The following is a 21,787-nucleotide window of genomic DNA, read 5'->3' as shown; positions in this document are numbered from 1 at the left end:
AATTTAGTTCTCCTGTGTTTTCGTGTTAAACTCTGTTGAATAGTATTAAACATCGTTTGTTTGATAGACTGACTCGACCTCAGTCCTTTAGTTAGGAATCTAGCCATTCCTACACCACTACTGTTAGATCCATGGTTCAGTGGATAAATAATTACACGGATGCTGTACATAAACAAACAACAGGTCTTTACTGGAGGAGGGTCATCTCTAGACTGGGGTACAGAGGCATGCGCACAGCTTATATACCAGTGTGGTTACTGCCGGTACTACAGTATACAGGAGCTGTAAAAAGTAGTTCTGACTTAAAGCACATACACTAAAATTCCTCCCTTTTTAGATTAATAATACCCCCTTAATATTCAAATAACAATTATATTTTTACATGTACATTTAATAACAAAAGTCCATTTATAGATTCAGTCTTTGGGGCGGCTTCCTGACCCTTTCGGGATAGTGCCTTTCCGGAGGTTCTTGTTCTTGGTGCAGAGGCGATTCTGACCCCTTTTCATCGGGTAGTTCATCGGGTCCCACTGCTACTGGGTCTGAAGTAGATGCTACCGGTATGTCGGGTTCATCCCCAGGTACTCGAGACATGGGGTTGACGCCTTCCTGTGACGCTAAGATCTGATCGACATGGCGTCTCACAATGTTCTCCCGACATCCACTGTGTACATTAATGGCCCCTGCCTTGTACATATCGTTCCGGGCTGCCACTTCTCTGTTCGATAGTCACGGGCCAAGACTGGTTGCCCTACATTGAAGCTCCTTGTCGGATTCTCGTTGATGTGCTGGAATTGTTTGTCCTCAACATTTCTTCGCACATTTGGTCTGAGCAAGTGCAGACGAGATCTCAACCTTCGGTTAAAGAACATCATGGCCGGGGTCTGGTTGGTAACTGCATGTGTCGCGTTTCGGTAGGCTAATAAGAAATTGTCCATCTTATGCTGTAGTGGAATTTCCTCGTCGCACATGGCCTTTATCGCCTTCTTAAAGGTTTGTACGAACCTCTCAGTCAATCCATTGGTGGCTGGATGATACGGGGCGGATGTGTAATGCCTTACCCCATTCCTTTTCATGAATTTTTGGAACTCGTCGGACACAAACTGTGGTCCATTATCAGAGCAGATCTGCTCTGGCAAACCGTTTCTGGCAAATATGGTCCGTAGGACAGCAATCGTTTTCTCTGTAGTGGTTGAAGACATCTTTATCACCTCAGGCCACTTTGAATGAGCATCCACTGCTATTAAGAAAATTGAGTCCATGAATGGACCAGCGAAATCAATGTGCACCCGTTGCCATGGAGAGGCGGGCCACTCCCATGGGTGTAGAGGGGCATGTGGTGGTGCATTTTGGACCTTCTGGCATCCTAAGTAGCTCTTAGTTAGGTCTTCGATTTGTTGATCGATTCCCGGCCACCACACAAGCCCTAGCAAGGCTTTTCATTTTCACTCCCCCCCAGATGACCTTCATGTAGCTCCTTTAGCAATCTCCCCCTTAACTTGGGTGGAATCACCACTCTGGATCCACACATCACTGTCCCCTGGCATACTGACAGCTGTTCTCTTCTGGATGAGAATGCTGGCAACAGTGAGTCGCCATGTGTTGGCCATCCTCTCTCCGTCAATTCATATACCCGTGACAGCGTCGGATCATTGCGGGTCTCCTTCTCTATATCCGCGTTTGTTACTGGCAATCGTTCAATTATCGACGAATAAAATATCTCGATAGGGTCCACTGCTGGTGCTTCCTCCACCGTAGGCAGTGGCAGGCGCGATAGCCCATCAGCGTTCCCATGCTGTTTCATGCCTTTATATTCTATTTCATATTGATTCGCCCCTAGAAACAGGGACCATCTTTGTAACCGCTGTGCAGTCACTACTGGCACGCCCTTCTTAGGATTAAAGATGGAGACAAGTGGTTGGTGGTCAGTCAGCAAGGTGAACTTCTGCCCATGCAGATAATGGTTGAATTTTTTTACTCCCCATACTAGGCTGAGGGCCTCCCTGTCAATCTGGGCGTAGTTGCGCTCGGCTGACAGTGACCGAGACGCAAAGGCCACTGGCCTCTCCAACCCGTCTGGGAATTTGTGCGACAGCACCGCTCCAATGCCGTAGGGTGATGCATCACATGCCAAACGAATTGGTAGTGCTGGGTTGAAATGGGCCAACACCTCTTTTGATGTGATCAATTCTTTACACTTCTGGAAAGCTCGTCTACGTTCGTCATCCCATTTCCATGGTACCCCTGTTTGCAGTAGGGTGTTCAGCGGGTGTAGTACCGTAGACAAATTTGGTATGAACTTGTGGTAATAGTTTATCAGCCCGAGGAACGACCTCAGTTGTGACACATTTTCCGGTGCTGGAGCCTTGACTACTGCCTCAATCTTGTCAGGGGACTTATGTAACCCCTCTTCATCGATGACGTGGCCGCAATACGCGATCTGTTTCTGGAAAAACTCGCACTTGTGGCGATTAGCTCGTAGCCCATATTCCTTTAATCTGGCGAGCACCTTCTCCAAGTTAGCGAGGTGATCACCGTCATTTTCGCCCGTGACCAAGATGTCATCCAAATAATACTGGGTCCCTGGAATCCCTTGCAGGACCTGATCCATCGCCCTTTGCCAGATAGCCGGAGCCGAGGCTACTCCAAACACCAGCCGGTTGTATCGATAGAGACCTTTGTGGGTGTTGATCGTAAGGTAATGTTTCGAAGCTTCTTCTACCTCCATTTGCAAGTACGCCTGGGCTAGATCAATTTTGGTGAAGCGTTTACCACCAGATAGCGAGGCGAAAATATCCTCAATTCGTGGAAGCGGATATTGCACCGTGTGAAGGACTGGGTTTACTGTCACTTTAAAATCCCCACAGATGCGGACCTGCTTTGGTTCCCCAGGCGTGTTACTCAACGACCTCTTCATTACAGGGACGATGGGTGTAGCCCACTCGCTCCAGTCCACTTTGGACAGTACTCCTGAATGTTCCAACCCTTCCAGCTCTGCTTCAACTGCTGGTCTGATCGCATAAGGCACTGGTCTGGCCTTCAGAAACTTTGGGCTTGCATTATCCTCTATTTTAATTGTTGCTGTTATTCCTTTTAGTGTTCCGAGTCCCTCCTGGAACACTTCTTTTGCGTCAGTTAGCATTTTTGACAGTCGTCCAGGTGTGACGTCATCATCCTTTTTGGCCTCCACCTTCAGTGCCTGTATGGAATGCCAATCTATATGTATCTTCCGGATCCACTCGCGTCCTAGCAGTGGTGGTCCTCCATTTGGCAATACATATATATCCATTTTAGGTATTTCCTGACCTTTATATGTCACTTTCACCCTTATTTTTCCTTTGGGGTAGACTTTTTGCCCCGTATACGTCTTCAAGACAATCTCTGTAGCTTTCAAGGGTATGTGTGAAAATAGCCGCTTGTAGTCTCTTTGATTTATGACTGTTAGAGCTGACCCTGTGTCCAATTCCATTTCCACTTGGACTCCGTCTATCTTGAGTGTAACCCAGATAGTCTGGTGATCCTCTATTTCGGTTACATTATGTAGTTTCAGACAACCCAGCTCCTTGCTTCCGGAGTCTGTGTCACTTTTCTGTTCGTCTGAACCACTGTCCATCACCTGGTGTACCTTTTTGTACTTCTCCTGTGGAGATTTCTTACTGTTGGTTTTCTTCCCAGACCTGCAGACTCTTGCTATGTGTCCTGCTTTCCCACACTGTCTGCACACTTGGTCCTTGAACCAACAATCTTTCTGGTCATGTGTTATTCTGCCGCAGCGATAGCACTTCCCTGTTCCATAGGTTATTTCGTTGGTGCCGTATTCTTGTGGTCTCCGTTGTATCTCTGCAGCGCCCCTTAGAGTCATAGAGTCATAGAGTAATACAGCACGGATAGAGGCCCTTCGGCCCATCGTGTCCGCGCCGGCCATCAAGCCCTGTCTAATCTAATCCCATATTCCAGCATTTGGCCCGTAGCCTTGTATGCTATGGCATTTCAAGTGCATATCCAAATGCTTCTTAAATGTTGTGAGGGTTTCTGCCTCCACAACCCTTTCAGGCAGTGAGTTCCAGACTCCAACCACCCTCTGGGTGAAAAGGTTCTTTCTCAAATCCCCTCTAAACCTCCCGCCCTTTACCTTGAATCTATGCCCCCTAGTTATTGACCCCTCTACTAAGGGAAAAAGCTCCTCAGCATCCATCCTATCTATGCCCCTCATAATTTTGTACACCTCAATCATGTCCCCCCTCAGCCTCCTCAGCTCCAAGGAAAACAAACCCAACCTGCCCAGTCTCTCTTCATAGCTGAAGCGCTCCAGCCCTGGTAACATCCTGGTGAACCTCCTCTGCACCCTCTCTAACGCGATCACATCCTTCCTGTAGTGTGGCGACCAGAACTGCACACAATATTCCAGCTGTGGCCTAACCAGTGTTTTATACAGCTCCATCATAACCTCCTTGCTCTTATATTCAATGCCTCGGCTAATGAAGGCAAGTATCCCATATGCCTTTTTTACCACCTTATCCACCTGTTCCGCCGCCTTCAGGGATCTGTGTACTTGCACACCCAGATCCCTCTGACCCTCCGTCTTGCCTAGGGTCTTTCCATTCATTGTATATTCCTTTGCCTTGTTAGTCCCCCCAAAGTGCATCACCTCGCACTTTTCCGGGTTAAATTCCATTTGCCACTGTTCCGCCCATCTGACCAACCCATCTATATCGTCCTGCAGACTGAGGCTACCCTCCTCGCTATTTACCACCCTACCAATTTTTGTATCATCCGCGAACTTACTGATCATACCCTTTACATTCATATCCAAGTCATTAATGTAGACCACAAACAGCAAGGGACCCAGCACCGATCCCTGTGGTACCCCACTGGCCACAGGCTTCCAGTCACAAAAACAACCTTCGACCATCACCCTCTGCCTTCTGCCACTAAGCCAGTTTTGTATCCAATGTGCCAAGGCACCCTGGATTCCATGGGCTCTTACCTTCTTGACCAGTCTCCTGTGCGGGACTTTATCGAAGGCCTTACTGAAATCCATGTATACCACATCCACTGCGTTACCCTCATCCACACACCTAGTCACCCCCTCAAAAAATTCAATCAAATTAGTCAGACATGATCTTCCCTTGACAAAGCCATGTAGACTATCCCTGATTAATCCTTGCCTCTCCAAGTGGAGACAAATTTTGTCCCTCAGGATTTTTTCCAATAATTTTCCTACCACTGATGTTAGGCTCACTGGCCTGTAGTTCCCCGGTTTTTCCCTACTACCCTTCTTGAATAATGGTACTACATTAGCGGTTCTCCAGTCCTCTGGCACGTCCCCTGTGGCCAGAGAGGTCCTGAATATATGTGTTAGAGCCCCCGCAATCTCCTCCTTTGCCTCACACAGCAGCCTGGGATACATTTCATCCGGGCCTGGGGATTTATCCATTTTTAGGCCAGCTAAAACCGCCAATACCTCCTCCCTCTCGATGTTAATATGTTCGAGCATATCACAGTCCCCCCGCCCTATTTCTATGTCTACATCGTCCTTCTCCATAGTGAAAACAGATGCAAAAAATTCATTTAGAACCCCTCCTACATCTTTCGGCTCCACACACAGATTGCCACTTTTGTCCCTAATGGGCCCTATTTTTTCCCTAGTTATCCTCTTACCCTTAATATACTTATAAAACATCTTCGGATTTTCCTTTATTTTGCTTGCCAGTGTTATTTCATGGCCCCTCCTTGATCTCCTAATTTCTTTTTTAAGTATCCCCCTGCACTTTTTGTACTCCTCTAGGGCTTCCTCCGTCTTTAGCCTTTTGTATCTACCAAAAGCCCTCCTTTTTTTCCTAATCCATTCTCGTATATCCCCTGACATCCAAGGTTCCCTGTGGTTTTTGGAACCACCCTTGACCTTTACGGGAACATGTTGCCATTGTATGATCTCAATCTCCCTTCTGAAAGCCTCCCATTGCTCCGATGCGGATTTTCCTACAAGTAGCTGATCCCAGTCCATTTTGGCCAGATCCTGCCTTATCCTATTAAAATCGGCCTTCCCCCAATTTAGAACCTTTATTTCCGGCCCATCCCTGTCCTTTTCCATGGCCACCTTAAATCTTACCATATTATGGTCACTATCACCAAAGTGCTCACCTACTAGCACTTTTTCCACTTGGCCGGCCACATTCCCTAGAATTAGGTCCAGTACCGCCCCCTCTTGTAGGACTTTCTACATGCTGGCTCAAAAAGCTCTCCTGGATGCACTTTAAGAATTCTGCACCCTCTGAGCCTTTCACACTCTGACTATCCCAGTTAATATTGGGGAAGTTGAAATCCCCCATTATTATTACCCTATTATTTGCACATTTCTCTGAGATTTGCCTACATATCTGTTCCTCTATCTCCCCCTGACTGTTTGGAGGCCTATAGTACACTCCCAGCAAAGTGCTTGCCCCCTTTTTGTTTTTAAGCTCCACCCATATGGCCTCATTAGAGGACCCTGCTAATATATCATCCCTCCTTACTGCAGTAATTGACTCCTTAATTAATATTGCGACACCCCCTCCTCTTATACCTCCCCCTCTGTCTCGCCTGAAGATTCTGTACCCCGGAATATTGAGCTGTCAGTCTTGCCCTTCCCTCAACCATGTCTCCGTGATAGCAACAATATCATACTCCCATGTGTTTATCAACACCTTCAGTTCATCCACCTTATTTGCAAGACTCCTTGCATTAAAATAGATGCCATCCAGCCTTGCCCTTATATATTTGCCCTGTCTACCAAGCTGACTTGTTTTTTTCTCTATAATTGGCAGCACATCCCCCCCTATTTCAGCTCCCCTCTGTATCCCATCCCCCTGCCAAGTTGCGGCTGCTTCGTGTGATACTGCCATATTGAAAGCTTTGTCCAGCGTAAGGTACTTTTCTGATAGAAGCCGTTTCAGGGTTCCTTCACTTTGTACCCACACACAAACTTGTCCCTTAACGTGTCTGCTAGTCCCGCTCCAAACTGGCAGTATTTCGATAGCTTGCGCAGTTCTGTTAGGTACTCAGCATTGCTTTCATCTTTTTATGGAATTTAAATCGTTCTGCTATCAGCAGCGGTGTGGGGCTTAAGTGGTCCTGTAGGATTTCTACTATGCTTCCAAAATCCTTGTTTACCGGCTTCTCTGGGGTTATTAGATTTTGCAGTAACCCATAAGTTTTTGCACCCATGGAATTTAACAGAACCAGTGCTTTATTAGCATCTGGCACTTCATTCGCCCTGCAGTACACCTCAATACATTCCACATGTCGCCCAATCTTCGACTTCATTGTCGAACGTAGAGATACTGCCACTCTTCGGCATCCTTGGTTGTGCGTTAACTATCCCCAATGGCGCCTCCCGCGCTTCCCCTTCTTCTCCGCTGGCACAAAATGGCGTCTCCCGCGCTTTCCTTCCTTCCCGCGCTCGCCCGTCTTCTCCGCTGCGGCTTCGTAAAATGGCATTTCCCGCGCTCTCCCTGCTTCTCCGCGGCTCGATGGCACCTCCCACGCTCTCCCTGCTTCTCCGTGGCTCAATGGCGTCTCCCCTTGCTTCGCCCCGCGAACCCTGATCAGCCCGTGATCCCTGGCTGTGCTCTGCGCGTTCTTCTCTTGATATTTGTCGACGCCGCTCAGTCTAGAACCCGACTGTTTCTTACCCTCTCTCCGGTTTGCAGTATTTTTCCTCGACGCCGCTCGGTGATCAATCCCCGGCTGCGCCCTGCTCTCTTCACCCTCTTTCTTACCCCGTCAATGCTGCCCCGCTCTCTCTCTGCTGTCGGTCGGCTCCAGCCGCCGCTGCTCGGGAAGGGTCTGCTCTGGACCTGTCGTCGGTCTCTTACTGCTCGTTGTGGCTGGGGAACCAAGCCCGGCCCTCCCCAGCGAAGTTGGATCTCTGCCTGACTGCTGGGCAGTTGCTCGCGGTCGACGCCCATGTTCCTGAACTCGACTATTTTTTTCTTTTTTTTTATGTTGCAGGTAGATTCGCATCAACACTCGTCGCCACTGTTAGATCCGTGGTTCAGTGGATAAATAATTACACGGATGCTGTACATAAACAAACAACAGGTCTTTACTGGAGGAGGGTCATCTCTAGACTGGGGTACAGAGGCATGCGCACAGCTTATATACCTACTCTGTAATACTGGAACATCCCAATTAAACAGAACAATTCAGGGTTATGCTGCCAATCTAAAAGAAAGACCTGCATTTATATAGTGCCTTTCACGACCTCAAGACATCCCAAAGTGCTTTGCAGCCAATGAAGTACTTTTGAAGTGTAGTCACTGTTGTAATGTAGGAAATGCGGCAGCCAATTTGTACACAGCAGGGCCCCACAAACAGCAAGGTGATGATGACCAGATAATCTTTTTTTAGTGATGCTGATTGAGTGATAAATATTTTCCAGGACACCAGGGTAACTCCCCCACTACCTTGGTGGCAGAATGAGGTTAAAATGACCTGTCTGCCTGTTCTAGTGGATGTTGAATAGTCCATTGCACTATTTGAAGATCAGGGAATTCTCTGCTCACCAAGACACTAATTCCTCTTTCAACTATTACCACTGAAATAATAACCCATATACTTGTTTTCGTCACTCCAGACTCTCTCTCTCCCCCCATAAACTCCTGACTGATCACTAATTACCCATCCCGCAACACTAAAATTCAAAATCCTTGTCTTATAAATCCCTCCATGGCCGTGCCCCATCCTATTTCTACATGCTTCCGTCCTAATTGCCCTCCAGAATGCTCTGTTCCTCTGACTCCGACCATCTGTTCAGCCCCCCACCAACTCGCCATTGGTGACAGATCCTTTGACAATTTCATCCTACTCTTTGGAACTCCCTCCCCAAAGCTCTCCATCTCTACTTTTTAAAAACTTCTTTGACACATCTTTATCCAAGCTTTCAGTTACTCTTCCTAATCTCTACGTTCCTAGCTCAGCTCGGTTTTCTTTATGCCTAATTTTGAAGTACCTTGGGGATGTTTCTCTACATTACATGTTCCTTCTCCTTCCTTTTACATTTTAGTCCCTTCTCTGACAGAACACATTTTTACGTAAGATTTCCAGCATCCCTTGCCCATTTTATCTTTAACTTTTGTACAACTTGAGCACACGATCCAGGCTGACACTCCAGTGCAATACTGTGGGAGAGGCGCCGTCTTTTGGATGAGATGTTAAACCGAGGCCCCGTCTGCTCTCTCAGGTGGACGTAAAAGATCCCATGGCACTATTTTGAAGAGCGGGGGGAGTTATCCCCAGTGTCCTGGCCAACATTTATCCCTCAATTAACGTCACTAAAGAAACAGATTATCTGGTTATTATCACCTTGCTGTTTGTGGGAGCTTGCTGTTCACAAATTGGCTGCCGCATTTCCTACATTACAACAGTGACTACACTTCAAAAGTACTTCATTGGCTGTAAAACACTTTGGGACGTCCTGAGGTCATGAAAGGCGCTATATAAATGTAAGTCTTTCTTTTATATTGGCAGCATAACTCTGAATTGTTCCATTTAATTGGGATGTTCCAGTATTACAGAGAGCTGCCAAGAAAAGCAGAAGCAATGTGCAAAGTTGCCCAGCTGAAAAAATCAGGTAGACAATACCATACTCCTGTCCCACCAGTTACCTGAATTACACCCTTTCAACCGATTGTAGGTTCAGAGATATGTGAACCAGTGCTTATAGTTTGAGCTCATAGTGTAGATTGATACTGTCACTAAGGGAATGCTACCTTGGTGGAAGTATGAGGTTTAAATGACCTGTCTGTCTATTCTAGTGGATGTTGAAGAGTCCATGGCACCATTTGAAGATCAGGGAATTCTCTGCTCACCAAGACACTAATTCCTCTTTCAACTAATACCACTGGAATTGTTTTTTAAACATGGATTAATTAGAATTCATCTCATGGCTGTTTGTGGGACGTTGCTGGCATCGAATATGTGATGAATTTGTCTATGTAGCAGACACTGCATTTCTAAAGTAATTTGTGTGAAGCACTTTGAGACATGTTTTAATGCTAATAAGGTATTATATAAATGCAAGTACTACTATTGCCTGTGACTATAAAAACACATTTGTTTATTACATATTATAACTATAGCATTTATAATGCAAAATCTCCAATATGTGGCAATTGCATTGAAAGCATTATTGGCTTTTAAAGACCCGACTTTTGTAGATGGACTAACTTACACCGATATAGGGAATAAAAATCGAGGTAACCCTTAAACTTCAATAGCAGATTCTAAAATGTGTCCTAGACTGCAATACAAAACAATGCACGATTTGCCTGAACTAGACTTGCTGAAATATCCTCTACATAGCACAGCACTGTGTTTTAGCCTTTTTCGGATGTCTTCTTAATGATCAACTGCACAGTTTAAAACTAATGGAATAGTGCACACAATTATATCTTAGAATGGACCTTTGCTAGGTTGTATTAGGCCAGTCTGCCTTTGGGGAAATATGTGTTTACATTAACAATGCTACCTCAGGAAAATGTGTTAGAAATACAAGCTTTTTTCAATGCATCATGTTCCTTTACTTATCAGATATTTTGAAAATCAAACCACTTTTGAGAGAATGATTACCATCCTTAGACCCCTGGAATTCTGTGGCAGTTGTCCCACCGTAACTCTGGCAGGAGACTAGGAGAAACCCTGCTGGAATTTCAGGGCCTTTACTCTAGGCTACCTTTATCTGTATTGTTTCACATTCTTTATTCTGCGATTCTATCCATTTTAGTTTTGTGTAGGCATCTGTGTCATGGTTTCCCTTTTTTCTCAATTTATATATTCCCCAAATTCAACCTTTGTTGCCTGTTTTTTTCCCTTTTTCATTCTTTTCTTCTAGGTATATATTCTACAATTGTTCTGCTCCTCACTCCTTTGTTGGTTTCTATCATTCTATTCTTTAGTTAATCTATATCAGGGTTTATTGACTGAATAGCAAAACTATGACAATGACTAATTAAGATCATGTTAAGTACATTCTAATGAAGTGTGTTGTGCTTCGGCCGGGAAGTTATATACACAAGCAGAGCAAACTAAAGAAGACAAAGTCAATTTAGAAAAATGTTAAATGGGCAAAGTATTTAACAAAATTTTATAACTTCATGTTCATTAAAATCCACACAATTCCAGATGAGAGAAGACAAAACAAGTATTAGTGTCACTTTTTAGATGTGGATAGTGCCAGAGATTGAATTTTACATTGATGGTAGTAAAGCTACACACCAATGCCATTTAATATGTTTGTTGAAGTGCAAAGTTTCTTTGTGTTACTGCAGAGTTGACGGCACCTAATCAACTGTAAATTAACAAAAATAACCATTGTGTCCTTAATCATTAAATCTCTCTGCAGTGGAATATAGGAGTTAATAATACGATGGCACCATTTCCCCATATTATCTGGCACGGAGGCCTACGATATGCTCAAGGCATCCAGTACACTCCAATGAGGGTGGTCAACACAAAGGATGCTGGGAGCCTGAGCACAGACTATGGGCATTGCTCCTTAGGCCTCTAATTTCCATGCATATTATATGGCTGCCCCCATAATGGAGCTGGAGAACTCTGAACAGCTGCTGAGGGTTCCTTTTAAAAAAGAACATATTAAAATTGTTCACTTGCTGGCATTAATCGAACAAGATCAGTTCACTTGTTTGCAAGCATATATAGCATCTAACTGATACAGAGGAAAGTATAACTGCTGCAGAGTTCGAGAGGGTCATTTGCACCATTACCATCTGGGTTGTAATTTGTGGCCGGGGGTGGGGATCACCTGCCCTTTGTAGATCCTGTTCAATTTTCATTCCATTGGTAATCTGGTGGAGCGATTCACTAGGAGGTGAAGGTGAAAGTGAAAATTACCCCTATCCTGTTCCACCTTAGAATTCTATTAGCTTAATAAGGCCGTATCTTGCACTGCAAGTTTAGCATAGGCGTGAAGTGGTTTTGTCTTCACACCAATGTAAAACTTCTGTAGTGTAAACCTGATTTTATGAATCAACTAATTCCAAGTTGCACGCCACTTTGCTTCAGTGTCACATTGGGCCTGAACTGTGTATTAACATAGAAACATAGAAGATAGGAGCAGGAGTAGGCCATTCGGCTCCTCGAGCCTGCTCCGCCATTCAATGAGATCATGGCTGATCATCCAAACTCAGTACCCTGTCCCTGCCTTCTCCCCATATCCTTTGATCCCTTTAGCCTTAAGAAATATATCTAACTCCTTCTTGAATATATTTAATGAATTGGCCTCTACTGCCTTCTGTGGTAGAGAATTCCACAGGTTCACCATTCTCTGGGTGAAGAAATTCCTCCTCATCTCTGTCCTAAATGGCTTACCCCTTATCTTTAGACGGTGACCCCTGGTTCTGGACTCCTCCGCCATCGGGAACATCCTTCCTGCATCTAATCTGTCTAGTCCTGTTAGAATTTTATAAGTTTCAATGAGATCCCCTCTCATTCTTCTAAACTCCAGCGAGTATAAGCCCAATTGACCCAATCTCTCCTCACACGTCATTCCTGCCATCCCAGGTATCAGTCTGGTGAATCTTCGCTGCACTCCCTCCATGGCATGAACATCCTTCCTCAGACAAGGCAACCAAAACTGCACACAATACTCGAGGTGTGGTCTCACCAAGGCCCTGTACAACTGTAGCACGACATCCTTGTTCCTGTATTTGAATCCTCTCGCTACGCAGGCCAACATACCATTTGACTTCTTAACCGCCTGCTGCACCTGCATGCTTACCTTCAGCGACTGGTGCACAAGGACACCCAGGTCTCGTTGCACTTCCCATTCTCCCAATCTATTGCCGTTCAGATAATAATCTGCTGCCTTGTTTTTGCCACCAAAGTGGATAACCTCGCATTTATCCACATTATACTGCATCTGCTATGCATCTGCCCAATCACCCAACCTGTCTAAATCATACTGGAGTTTCTCAGCATCCTCCTCACAGCACACACGCCCACCCAGCTTTGTGTCGTCTGCAAACGTGGTTATATTATATTACAACCTTAGCAACCACATAAAACGGTTTCACTTTGCCCCAATATTGCAGTTATGGGCCTTGAAATTCTGTGGGAATTCTTCCAGCCTCTCGCTGTAACTTGAGGGAAACTGGTGGAACTCCAAAGGAACAGCCTGAACAGTATCCTATTTGAACACGGATACTACATTTTCCATTTCTAATGCTCGAACAGGTCTCCTATGATGGAAGCTAGAGCCCCACAAATTCCCTGCCTGATATCCTTCATTAAACCATCAGTCACAGGGGATCAACTGGTCTTGAGGTGTCCCTACGTCATCAAAATCCTCTACAATACTGGGTGCACTACAGTAATTGGATACCAAGTTAGTGCTAGCTCCCTAGTGAATACTTCTAGAAATCCTAATTTAATATTTCTACTATTTCATCCAATCAAGTCTTTTTGAAAGGCAACCTCCAGTAGATATCAAACATACTGAATAGTTTAGAATTATTTTTTGCAACTTAAAGAAGGAAACATTTGCCATTATATAGCTTCAGAACCTCTGGATGTCTCAAAAGCACTTCACAGCCAATTAATCAATTTTGAAGTGTAGTCTCTGTTGTAATTTAGGCAAACCTGGTAGCCAAATTGTGCACAGCAAGACCTCACCAACATCACTGAAATAAATGACCAGATAATCTATTTTAGTAGTGTTGGTTGAGGGATATATATTAGCAGGGACACCAGGAGATTTCCTGTTTTTCAGACGAGGCTTCAGTTTATTGGCTTGTAATTTGCGGTCAGTGGCGAAGCAAAGGCGCTCGCTGCCGGTCCTGAAGAAAGCTGCCCACAAAGATCTCACGATCTCTGTGGCGAGAAGTTTGCCTTTTTTGATGTTCAATTGATTGCAGCGCTTTGTCCTGGGGATTTCTAGTGCGATGCTGCTGTGACGTCAATGTGCTGTCTAAGCAGCATTGAAGAATTCTCACAGAGAGGTAGCCAGGAAATGAGAAGCTGCTTTTATCCAGACTTTTCAAAAATGTTAGAGTGAAATAAAGATTGGGACTTTTACATAGGGATAAGGTAGAAGCTGAAATATCATGAACAAATTTAAACATTTAAAAAAAGTTTTTAAACAACTGTAATTTATCATAAAGAAATTTGACACTCCACAAATATAAAAATTAGTTTTTCAGGGCCAGGATGTTTGTTTACCAGTCAATAGCCTGTTAAAACCCCAGTTACACCTATTCCAACAAGGCTTAACATTTAATGGGGTATATTACCACAGAAAAGACCAAGTTTTCATCAGTTTCACTGATTGCCAGCTACAGGGATGGGGGGGGGGGGGTTCCACAATGCAGTCAGTGTTGGAGCAGTGAATGACTGATTGTAACTTCAGGATTTCTGCGTTTAGATGCGCACGTGCTAAATCCTGAAGTTACGGCCAGTTTCAGAGGTGTAATGACTGTGAACGCAGACAGTTCGTCGTCATTACCCACCGCAAATTTCAGACCATTGTCACATCTAAAAATCGTACTGATACCTCTGACAGTGCAGCACTCCCTCCCTGCACTGAAGCGTCAGCCTAGATTGTGCTCAAATCTCTGGAGTGGGGCTTGGACCTTCTGACTTGGGCAAGGGTTTTGTATAATGATGGATATGTGTATGATAGAAACAGATTAGATACCATTTAAAACTAAAAAAAAAATGAAATCAGTAGTGATCATCTTTCAATTATTTGGACCCTTTTAGCAGCAATATTAAGATATGCAGCTGTGTTTTTGTAATGTAGTCACCACAGTACAAGAGGCTCTTTCCAAGCACAATCTAACAAAATACAAGTTTTATTGTAGAGCATCATGTATGAAATTGATGCAAGGTTTGTAAATTCAGACTTAACGTAAAAATAAATGTCAGCATTTTAAAATGTGAATTCAAGTGCTCTTGAGCTATAGTACAAAACAATTCTTATACTTAATATAAAGTAACTTTTTGGGGAAAGGGGCAAGGAAGACGAGGAAAAGGGAGTTGTTCAGTTCAACAGGATATTCTGGAATTGAAGAACCTCATAAATTAGAATGACATGTAAACCTAAATTCTGAAGCCCTACAAATTGTGAAAACATTGAAGGAAGTTTGTAATTGAAATCCAATTGCAGATAAACAGCAAAAACAATTTCCAGAAATCACATTTTAAAAACATAGGCATAGAGCATTGTAAGAACATGATACAGACTCCTCAGTGAATTGCACTGAATGACAAATTAACACGTTTAATTGATGTTACAAGCTTCCTGTTGGTACATTTTCCTAGACCCAGCTGCAGCTCTATTTCACAAAAGTACGTGAACCTCGGTGAAATAACCTCTGACAAAACTATTTCATCATTCTTCATAAGTTGAGGCATATATAAAAGGTGCAGAAAACGGGTCTTACATAGTACTGATGTTTTGGCTGCATCCCGACGTCTTCTGATGCTCACCCTAACAATCCACACAAATGTGAACATCACTATACACAGATGACAACAACTTGCATTGGTACAGTGTCTATAACTTAGAAGAATGTTCCACAGTACAACACAGAAGCATGAGGTAAAAATGGATGCTGAGCTAAAAAAAAAAAGGAATGATTACAACGGGTGACATAATGCTTGGTGGGTTTTAAGAAGGGTCTTAAAACCCTCTGTCTTTCCTCCTTTGAGAAGGAATTCCAGGCTGCTAATGGGGTGGGAGGGGTGGGAGCTTGAGACCAGTCAGAGGAAAAGAGTTGTGGAGGGTGGGTACAGTGGCAGATGGGCTGAAATAGGGGTGGAAATGGGCAAGATTACGGAGGTGAAGTATGTGGCCTTCGTGATGGAGAAGATATGGGGTCAGAAGTTCAGCTTGGGGTTGAGCAGGAGGCTGAGGTTGCAAACAGTCTGGTTCAACTGAGGCAGTGGCCGAGGAGGAGGATGTAGTCGGTGGTAAGGTCACAGAGTTTGTGGCAGGGTCTGAAGATGATAACTTTGGTCTTCCCAATGTTTACCTGGAGGAAGTTACGGTCATCCAGAACTGGATGTCAGACACCACAGAGGCAGTGGAGGGGTTGAGAGAAGTGGTGGAGAGGTAGAGTTCAATATCATCAGTGTACATGTAAAAGCTGACCCTATATCTGCAGATGATGTTGTCAAGGGCAGCGTGTAGATAGGAAAAGGAGGGGAATAAATTTTATTAAGAAACAGGTTTACTTTTAAATGTTGCCTCAATTTTCCAAAAAGTAAAATCCATCATGTTTATTCCAGTAAAACGCATTATAAACTTTGAAAAAGCATATGTTGGTATTTTTAATTTACAACGCAGGCTTTGGTATTGTGCTTTTCAGTTACAGTTTGCTTCTTATTACTCTAATCAAAAGAAAAAACAAAAGTCTGTTCACTTCTGCAAAAATCAATTTAGTTAAGCCTCTAGTTACGGAAGACATTCTGCACATGGGACAACAGCTATCCTTCTGGTTTTGTCAACATAGCTAAGTGATGAAAAAAAGCCTCATCATTGCCAACTTTGCAATGTTCTTATACAGTTTTATATATTACAACAAATACCATGCAGTTTGGATTACATTAACCTGTGTTTTGGAAAGGTGTTCACATTTAGGAGTAAATCATTTACATCTGCAAGGAAACAGGAAATCCTAACCAGTGAAATAGAATATCTTAAGTATGTCTATAAGGGAACATAATGGCAATATCACTTACAAATATCCTGTATCATGGGTTGTGTGGATTGTTTCAGTTGATACACTATATATTGCTTGATATGATTTACATTGTTTTCACTTTGTATCAAATTTTACATCATTTTTGAAGGCAGCATTATTCACTTTATCCTGTATCCTGTACAATTTCAGCACAAAGGAAAATATTGTACAGGTATCGTAATTGGAAAATGACATTAAAAGCACCAACTAAGTTAGTTGACAATTTTTCAAACCATATAACATTTCCTCCAGTTATGCAACCCAGGCTGGTGTTAACTGCAGGCTGTGGTTATGCCAAATATGATTTTTAATAAGCACAATTTAAAAGTCAGGTGTACAACAATTTGCATTATATAGCACCTTTAACGTAGTAAAATGTCCCAAGGCGCTTCACAGGAGTGTTATCAAACAAAGTTTGACACAGAGATATTAGGGCAGAAGAGGTAGGTTTTACAGAGCATCTTAAAAGGAAGAGAGGTAGAGAGGCGGAGAGATTTAGGGAGGGAATTCCAGATCTTATGCCTCGGCAGCTAGGGGCACGGCCGTCATTGGTGGAGCCATTAAAATCAGGGATGCTCAAGAGGCCTGAATTGGAGGAGCACAGATATCTCGGAGAGTTGTAGGGCTGGAGGAGGTTACAGAGATAGGGAGAGGTTTTAACAACACAAGGATGAGAATTTTAAATTTGAGGCATTGCTCAACTGGGAACCAATGTAGGTCAGCGAGCATAGGGGTGATGGGACTTGGTGTGAGTTAGGATACGGGCAGCAGAGTTTTAGATGAGCTTAAGTTTATGGAGGGTGTAAAATGTAATACTGTCTCTGCATCATGTAAATGTACACTTTCAAGATTGCTCTGATCTCAAAAACAAAATGTGACAATTTCTTCTGATTATTCAAAATGACTAAATATTTGTAAAATTTAGTGTAAACAAATGAAATAACTAATTGAATACTGTTTAACCACTTATGTTGCACAGACTGAAAGGGTCACCTGTGTGGTCTAGGTTAACTCGCATCACCTTTTAATCCTATAAATTATTTTTAAATGATTATTTGCTGAGCGAATATCTTTCATCATTTGTCTGCCAGCATTCAATGATTTTACTGAATCTACACAGTAACAAGTTTAGCATTTTGCTGTGAACCGAAGCCATTCACTTACAGCTTGGGTGTCAGCCTTGGCTCAGTTGTAGCATTCACGCCTCGGGGTCAGAAGGTCATGGGATCATGTCCCACTCCACCAGGTGAGTTCTACCAGTGGTCTGGCTATTATTCTTATTTAAGGGTAGTAAAGGATTAGAATGGATGGTACTAACTTCAGCACACAGTAAAGCATGAGAGAGAGAGAGATCTAGAATAGAGGTCTTACTTAAAATAAACACCTGCATCACCATATGGACCGAGAGATGGCAGCAGTACCTTTAAGATTGAACTAAAATGGCCTGGTGACCTTGGGAATATGATGATGTGGCAATACCGGAAACGGCTTAAAAACGGTGAGGACTGGGCACCTAATATTCAAGGGTACAAGGTGTTCAGAAAAAATAGGGAAAGAAAAAAGGGAGGTGGGGTGGCAGTGCTGATTAAGGAAGACACTGTAGTGTTGGAAAGGGAGGATGTTCTTGAGGAGACAAGGACAGAATCCATTTGGTTAGAGTTGAGGAGAAAAAAGGGTATGATCACGTTATTGGGGTATTCTACAGGCCTCCAAATACTGAGAGGGAGGTAGTGGAGCAAATCTGCAGGGAAATCGCAGATATGCAAGAGCTATAGAGTGGTGATATTGTGGGACTTTAATTACCCAAGTATCGATTGGGATAATGCTAGGGTAAAAGGAAAGGAGGGGGAGGAATTTCTGAAATGTGCTCAGGAGAATTTCCTTGACCAGTATGTTCTTGGCCCAACTACGAAGGAGGCATTGCTGGATCTGGTGCTGGGGAATGAGGTGGGCCAGGTTGATCTAGTGTCTGTGGGAGAACAGTTAGGTACGAGTGATCATCGTATCATAAGATTTAGATTAGCAATGGAGAGGAGCAAGAAACAATCTAGAGTGGAACTTCTAAACTGGAATAGGGCTGACTTCAATGGGATGCGAAAGGATCGAGCCAGGGTAAAATGGAACCAAAGACTAACAGGAAAAACTGTAATGGAACAATGGGTGATCTTTAAGGAGGAGATGTTCCAAGTACAGGCTAGGTCCATTCCAACAAGAGGGGAGGGTAAGGGAACCAAAGCACGGGCTCCTTGGATGATGAGGGAGATAGAGAAGATGATGAAAAAAAAAGTTTATGATGAATGTCAGGTGAATTCTTCAAGGGAGAACCAGACCAAATACAATAAGTTGAGAGGGGAAGTGAAGATGAAAATAAGATTGGCAATGAGAGTGGAATAGCGGTTAACATCTTCTACTGGCATGTAAACAGTAAGAGGGTAGTAAGAGGTGGCGTGGGGCTTATTAGGGACAAAGAAGGTGATATATGCATAGAGGCGCAGGGCAAGGCTACAATACTCAAGAGTACTTTGTTTACTAAGGAGGTGGATGCTGACAAAATAGCAGAAGTGGAAAGGGTAGAAACATAGAAAAATATGAGTTGTAGGCCATTCATCCCTTCGAGCCTGCTCTGCCATTCAATATGATCATGGCTGATCCTCTATCTCAATACCATGTTCCCGCTCTCTCCTCATACCCCTTGATGCCTGACCCACCTATTCCATGAGCCTCAATTTTGTTAACCAGCCTTCTATGTGGTACTTTGTCAAACGCCTTCTGAAAATCCATATAGACAACATCCATTCCAATGGAAGGGGTGAAAATTGATAGACAGGATGTACTAGAAAGGCTGGGCATGCTTACAGTGGATAAGTCGCCTGGTCCAGATGACTTGCATCCCAGGTTGCTAAGGGAATTTGGGGAGGAGATAGCGGAAGGGCTTGCCATAATTTTCCAATCTTCCCTTGATGCGGGGGAGGTGCCTGAGGATTGGAAAGTGGCAAATGTGACACCATTGTTCAAGAAAGGGTGTAAGGACAATCCTAGTAACTACAGGCCAGTCGGTTTAACATCAGTGGTGGGTAAAGTTTTAGAAACAATAATCAAGGAAAAAATTAACTGGCACTTGGAGAGGTTTAAGCTAATTAAGGGGAGCCAACACAGATTTGTAAAAGGCAGATCGTGTTTGACGAATCTAATTGAATTTTTTGATGAAGTAACAGGGAGGATTGATGAAGGGAATGCAATGGATGTTGACTACATGGATTTTCAGAAGGCATTTGACAAAGTACCACATAGAAGGCTGGTTAACAAAATTGAGGCTCATGGAATAGGTGGGTCAGTGGCAGCTTGGATAAGGCATTGGCTTAAGGACAGAAAACAGCGAGGTGTGGTAAATGTCTGTTTTTCAGACTGGAGGATGGTAGACAGTGGTGTTCCCCAAGGGTTAGTGCTGGGGCTCACTGCTTTTTTTGATTAGAAATGACCTGGATATTGGAATACAAAGTAGAATTTCTAAATTTGCCGATGACACCAAACTTGGGGGTGTGGCAAACAATGAGGATGATACCAATCGACTGCAACAGGACATAGAAAGGCTAGCAGAATGGGCAGACAAGTGGCAGATGGAATTTAATAGAAAATTGTGAGGTGATGCATTTTGGCAGAAGGAACAAGGAGAGGCAATATACACTTAATTGCACAGTTTTAAAGAGTGTGCAGGGACTGAGGGACCTGGGAGTTAATGTGCATAGGTCCCTGAAGGTGGCAGGACATATTGAGAGAGTGGTTAACAAAGCATATGGGATCTTGGGCTTCATAAGTAGAGAAGTTATGCTGAACCTTTATAAAGCGCTGGTTAGGCCACAACTGAAGTATTGCATCCAGTTCTGGTCACCCCACTTTAGGAAGGATGTGAAGGCACTAGAGAGGGTGCAGAGGAGATTTACTAGAATGGTTCTGGGGATGGGGGATCTTAGCTACAAGGACAGGTTGGAGAAGCTTTATTTGTTTTCTTTGGAGCAAAGGAGGTTTAGGGTAATTTGACAGAGGTGTACAAGATTATGATGGGTTTGGATAGGCTAGACGGGGAAAGGCTGTTCCCACTAGTTGATGGTACAAGGATCACAGATTTAAGGTTTTGGACAAGAGATACAGGGGGATGTGAGGAAAAAAAATTTTATGCAGCGAGTGGTGAGGACCTGGAACTCGCTGCCGACGGAAGTGGTGGAAGCGGAGACACTCAATATTTTCAAGGGGAGACTGGATAGGCACTTGAGGGAAATATACTTGCAGGGCTACGGAGATAGAGTGGGGGAATGGGACTGACTGGATTGCTCTACAGAGAGCCAGCACAGACTCGATGGGCCTAATGGCCTCCTTCTGTGCTGTTATGACTCTAGGACTATGACTCTATGACTAAGATACCTAAGAAAGTGGAAAACTAGATGTTTCTAAAATGGAGTCATCCATGTCATAGAGTCATAGAGTCATAGAGTTTTACAGCACAGAAAGAGGCCCTTCGGCCCATCGTGTCTGCGCCGCCCATCCATCCCTGTCCAGTCTAATCCCATTTTCCAGCATTTGGTCCATAGCCTTGTATGCAATGGCATTTCAAGTGCTCATCCAAATGCTTCTTGAATGTTGTGAGGGTTCCTGCCTCCACCACCCTTTCAGGCATTGAGTTCCACATTCCAACCACCCTCTGGGTGAAAAAGTTCCTCCTCAAATCCCCTCTAAATCTCCTGCCCCTTACCCTGAATCTATGCCCCCTTGTTATTGACCCCCCCACTAAGGGGAAAAGTTCCTCTTTATCTACCCTATCTATGCCCCTCATTATTTTGTACACCTCAATCAGGTCCCCCCTCAGCCTTCTTTGCTCCAAGGAAAACAACTCCAGCCTGTCCAGCCTCTCTTCATAGCTCAGGCGCTCCATCCCAGGTAACATCCTGGTGAATCTTCTCTGCACCCTCTCCAAAGCAATCACATCCTTCCTATAGTGAGGCGACCAGAACTGCACACAGTACTCCAGCTGTGGCCTCACCAGCGTTTTG

Source organism: Somniosus microcephalus, chromosome 1, assembly GCF_052327205.1.
Source record: "Somniosus microcephalus isolate GS21.2 chromosome 1, FLI_Smic_1.0, whole genome shotgun sequence".
Classification (NCBI taxonomy): Eukaryota; Metazoa; Chordata; class Chondrichthyes; order Squaliformes; family Somniosidae; genus Somniosus; species Somniosus microcephalus.
The sequence above is the reverse complement of the archived record's forward strand: the minus strand, read 5'-3'. Positions refer to the sequence as shown.